Below are 6,000 nucleotides of genomic sequence, written 5' to 3' on the forward strand. Positions count from 1 at the left end.
ATTCCAGGATAACCAGAAAATGGTCTAAATGCAAGAGGAACATATATTCCTGCTGTACATTCCTACTGAAATATTTGTGTATTTTTTTTCTAGATATGTGCAGCAATCTAGTGTAAATCTGCACAGGAGCTTCCTGTAATGAAGACCAGTCACCGCTGCTCTCTCTCCTTGTGCAGGATGACTGGTCCTGTATCCACCCCCTAGTGGGTGGACCTGCTCGGTTCCTTCCAAAGCTCAGCTCCCTGTGCATAGTCTCTCTGACTATGTGCAGCACAGTGAGGATCTAATTGCTACAAGGTACTATCTGGTTTTGCCAAGGAATTTTGTGCACACAAAGTAAATTTATATCCTTTGCGGTTGTTGAGTAAAATATTTAAATAAAGTGTAAAATGCACGGAGTTCAGCTTTACATTATTTAAATTTTCTCCCTAATTAAAGTAGAGCTATGACCTCTCATGAAAAAATATATATTGGCTGCAGCACTTAATTATACCTATATCTGCACACGCAGTTTTCTCTTTGTTCCACTGCAAATCCCACAAACACGTGTTGATCCTGCCAGTAAAGCCTACCTAATACAGCTTGCTGTGATGCTGTGGAAATGGTGCTGCATTGCTCCTCAATACAGAGCAGAGTTGCCAATCTCGTGCAGGCTATGCCTGCTTGCAATACAGTAGGATGAAATAAGCATTGCAGGGGGTGTGGCTATCTGCATTGAGACTGCTGTAGCTGGTCAGTCAGCTGGTCAGTCAGCACCTGGCCACACCTAGTCTTTCTGACTGATTTCTGGATTGATAACACTGCCTTTGCTGAAATCCCCCCACTGTGAGCTGCAATGTCTGGGAAGGGTGTGTGAGAGACACAAATAAAAAAAAGATTTGGCTGAGTTAGGGAAGGTTAAGGACATTTTAAGTTTTGTTTATGAGGCTTGTGCATCCTATTGTAACTGGATTGGGTACTCATTTAAACTGTCATACAAGGGATTTTAGTTGTACTACATTTTGGAATGGAAAACTTCAAGCAAAATAAAGCTTAATGTTGGATTAAAATTAATCCATCCCAAAACAGTTGTGCTAGCGTTCACTTTATATGGAGATGGAATTTAAAGGTGACTCTTTTCCTGCAGTGCAAACAGTCGACCGCTCCAATTACCAAGCCATACTAAGCAATAATCACACCAGAAGTGCAGGCAAAATAGGCACGCCTCCGCCTCCAACATATGATTCTTTTTACAAACAAGCCGCACTTCGACAGATCTTCATAAGTTAAAGCAACTTTTATTGATATAACAAATACATACTGTGAAACAAAACTCCCATGTGTATAACACCTCCCATGCGTTTCACTGATCTGGCTTAATCATAGAGGCGCTACTATGATTAAGTCAGATCGGTGAAACGCATGAGAGGTGTTATACACATGGGTGTTTTGTTTCACAGTATGTATTCATTATATCACTACAAGTTGCTTTAACTTATGAATATCCATGGAAGTGCGGCTTGCTTGTAAGAAGAATCGTGACTATTTTCCTGTTATGTCGACTGTGATTGAGAACTAGGTTATGGATTAAAATTCATCAGTGTGTCAGTCTTTGTTCTTGTGATGTGCTTCTGTATCATTCAGTTAACACTTGAAGGATCTGTACATTCTGACTTTTTATGTGAAACTGCAAATTGCAGCTCTGCTGTACTAACTTGTAGAGTCCCAGACCCTAGGACTCAGTCAGTGAATGTGAACTGTTTGTCATATGTGAGTGATAAAAACCTGAAAATGATATAAACCTGATAGTGGCTCTAACCCTTCCTGGCTTCATCTAAAACATAAACAAAAACTTATAGCTGGGGTTCTACATTAAAGAAAAACTATGCCAGTCAAGTGTTTGTCGTATACTAAAAGAAGCATGCAGTCAATGTCATGCTGATGATGGTTTAAAGAAACCCTACTGCCAGACCATATTTCAACAACAATCTTTCATGAGATTATATGTACATTTAGCATAGTTTAGACATGCTATTTACCCGAGCAAGCCTCATCCAAAAGCCCAGAGACTGCTTCTGGGTGCCGACATCTTGGATGTGATGTCAGCAGCCCCAGCAGACTCAGAGCTTTGACTCAAGTGACACTGTTTAGTATTAATTCCTTCCTTACTCCTCCAGCAGCTACATAAAAGGTATTATAGGGAGGTGAATGAAGGGGTGGAGCAGCTAGGCCAGCATAGACACTAATTAGAGACTCCCAAAAGAAAAAAATAGCTATGACATACAATGAGGGAGAAGGCTGTGCTATGGAATCGACTCTTCCTAAGGTAGGTCATTTTTTTAAAGAAAAAAATGCTGTAAGTAATAATTTACAGTTCTTGATTGTTCTGTGCTTTTACCTGCAATTTTAAGTAGGGGACAGGGCCCTTTTAAAGAGAATTCCAGGTAAGACACGCAATTTTGGGATAGAGAATATTGACAGAGGGACCAAGATAACAAATTAGTGTAGAAATATTAAACTAAAGCAAGCAGAGGAGTAGTATCATTTCACAAAAATGACAAGCATTTTGGGGTAGAGATCCCCTTTTAAGACAATGTATTTTATAAAACTCCTGTCACATAAAAGTTCTATCGATAAAAGTTACATACACACAGCTGATAGGTGCAAACATCAGCGCTTTCAACCAAACCCACAAATTTACTGCTATAAAGACATTCACTAGATTGTAAACTCTGTAGAGTACACATATACAGTACAGGCAGTCCCCGGGTTACGAACAAGATAGGGGCTGTAGGTTTGTTCTTAAGTTGAATTTGTATGTAAGTTGGAACAGATATATTTTTTAAGTGTAACTCCAGCCAAAAAAATTCTGTTTTTTTTGTTTTGGATAGCATTGGAAAAGGTTAACCCCCTGTAAAGTTTGTTTTGCTGTGTGTGACCCTGTTCAGAAGATTTCACCTCACTTTCTGTCCCTGTGACAATCGGATTTTGAAAATGTTGGGTTGTTGTGGAGCGTGGTAGCATTACAACTACCTTTGCTGTACACTAATAGCCTCCGTTTGTAAGTAGGAGTTGTATGTAAGTCGGGTGTATGTAACTCGGGGACTGGCTGTCTAATCTGTATAGCGCATCTTCTTATCACCAGCTTCCAGTGGTACTTCTATCCTCACGCATATATTAGGACAAAAAAAATACATATTTTGTACATCTCTTCAATTCATGCACATTTTCCCATGTTTTATCCCTTTAGGACTCATTCACACAGCTGCTTTGGGCTGGATGCCAACAAGAATAAAGAACTGTTGATGTGCCATAAATATAGTATGCTCCTAAATTCCTCTTTGGCGTGACAACACTAATTTCTGATGCATTGCAAAGAACAAAAATCTATCCTCGTCTCCCCTTCCTCAGCTCCACAACCTCTCCTCTGCACAGACAGAGAAGGCAAAAAGGGAATTTGAAAGTGACACTAAAGTCAGGAGTTAAATCTTAACAATGCATTCAAGTACCTTACTATTAACAAAAATTTTACTTATTTGTGTATCACACGGCTGTAGATTCTCATATCTTACCTAAATTTGTGCTGACACTGTCCTTGCTTCTGGATGGTGGCTACTTTTGTTCCCCATGGTCCCTTGTAAGTTGTAAAGTAGCCACCACTTCAAGCTCACTCCTGTGATGGACTACAATCTCACATTCAGTTTACCAATTTGTATTGAGACTGTAGTCCATCACAGGAGCAAACTTGGAGCTGTAGCTACTTTACAACACACACAGGGACCATGGGAAACAAAAGTAGCCACCCTCCAGAAGGAAGGACAGTGTCAGCACCAATTCAGAGATGATTTGAGTATCTACACATGAGTGATGCACACATAATCTACATGTTTGTTAATGGTTAAGCTACTTCAATCTATTTTTAAGATTTAACTCCTGAGTTTAGTGTCACTTTAAGCTTGCAGGTTTTATTAGTATTTTAAAGGCATTAGGAGCTAATTGCTGGCCTCTGGATGTTGCTACAGGGGTTATATTTACAAAACAACTATATAATCTTTTTGCTATATGTATATGCCTAGGTACATTTATAGGCCTAAACTAGCCAAGTAAGACCTACATCTTGAAAAACAAAATTGCACCTAAAGGCACCCAAAAGTATTTTACATTTGAAATATGCAGGAAGTGATGTATATTACATCACTTCCTGCATTCAGTGTCACTTTCCAGCTACAGAAGCTGATTAAGCATATCTCTGCTTCATCAGCTTCTCTGAGGGACCCTAGGTGACATTAGGGGTCTTGGAGACCCTGATGTCTTCATAAAGAGGTTCTGTCATGTAAATTGGCTATCACATAGGGGGCTTCTTAACCCCCCATGTAATAGCAATAAAGTTGTGTAAAAAAAAAAATAATACAAAAATTAAACAATCAACATAAAAAAAGAAGCATTAAAAAAGAAAAAAAAACATTTTAAGTCCTCCGCCCCCCCCCCCATACACATGCAGATATGCGTCGGGTGCGCCTACGTGCAAAAACAACGATTGTGCCTATTGTGCCGCACTGGTTACATATAACCACGAACGTCGGAGTGTGAGCAATAATTTTAGGTCCATTAATTACTGATAACACTAAACTGATGAGCGGTAAAAGCGCTTTAAGCGTTGCCTATGGCCAATTTTCAGTGCGGTCGTTCTTTACAATTTTAAGGCTTGACATGTTTGGTGTCTATTTACCCGATGTGACCACGTCTTTTATGTTTTACCAAAAAGGTCCTATAGAGCATATCATAAGTTGATGTCAAAGTGAGGCCTAGGTAAGGTAAAATGTCTGTCCATTGAGTAAGAGGTCCGAAGGATGGATTCCATTCTCAGAGATAAGGTGACATACATTGCTCTCAATTTAGACTAATTTACCTGTAGACCTGAAAGAATAGCAAATTTATTTAAGTTATGAATCAGGTTAGGAAGAGAGATTATTGGAGAAGTTAAGAATAGTAAGATATCATCCGTAAACATAGATATTTTATGGTTGACTCACACAATTTCCACCCCTTTGACATCAACATTCAAACAAATACTTTTCAGCTAGCGGTTCCGTTTACTGAGTTTCAACATTTTAATAGTATATAATATTTCATGTTCAGTAACATCAGCATCCACGACTTGGACATTTTTTTTTTTTTGCTTTAAATGATGTATGCATTTGCTTACACAAAATGTTATATCACATTTTCCTATACAATGCTTCCAGTGATGGTTCATACCATATTTTATTTTGTAAGGTGTTTAGTGTGACCTTTCTAATAGTGCAAACTGGATTGATTGCCATAGTGGCAGATATAATCAATAGTATTACATTTGGCCTTTTTTTAAGCAGTGGCTTATTACTGAATATCAATTTCAATGACCACTTACTAACTCTAAGAAGACCCTTGGCTACTTTGTATTATCTACTACATTAGATAAATACATATACCAGGTCTACATGTAAATGTGGAAACATTTTAAATTCACTGGAACATATCAAAATATATGTATACATTAACAACAAATCTAAATTACATGCATCGCTATCTCTGTCACCCTTAATTAGGTGTGAGGCAGACTGGCAGCATAGAAAATACATATTTAGAAACGAATACAGAAAATTGTTCAACGGTGTAAGTAGGGACATTGGCATTATTGGAAATGTTATGAGTATATAGAATAAACACCTGTAAAACTGAGTCTAGAATAACTTGTCAGTATTTATAATAGAAAACGATTAATAGAGTTACAAATGGGAGCCTTCAGAGTCTTCAAAAGTATATTTCTAAAGTGATACTTGCATCAAAATGCAAGTTTTGCTTATCAGTTAGACTCCGTGTAAAAACACTCCATTAAAAAGAACATACACATTACGAATAATGTTAAAAAATGTACTTACCTTACTTACCTTATACCCCAGCTTCTGCCTGTGTGATATGCATTGGAGTGCCCTTCAAAATAAATGGAAGCTCACTGCAATTTTCTTTTATATACTGTAT

General features: G+C 38.0%; 1 protein-coding gene across 1 annotated transcript in view; it reads left to right on the forward strand.

The window, feature by feature from the left end:
- Positions 1-6,000, forward strand: part of STAC (SH3 and cysteine rich domain) — a 187,153-nt gene that overhangs the window by 58,084 nt on the left and 123,069 nt on the right. The gene's annotated exons all lie outside the window — the stretch shown is intronic.

This window comes from Nanorana parkeri, unplaced genomic scaffold (genome assembly GCF_000935625.1).
Source record: "Nanorana parkeri isolate BGI_ZX_2015 unplaced genomic scaffold, ASM93562v1 scaffold304, whole genome shotgun sequence".
In the NCBI taxonomy this organism is placed as follows: domain Eukaryota; kingdom Metazoa; phylum Chordata; class Amphibia; order Anura; family Dicroglossidae; genus Nanorana; species Nanorana parkeri.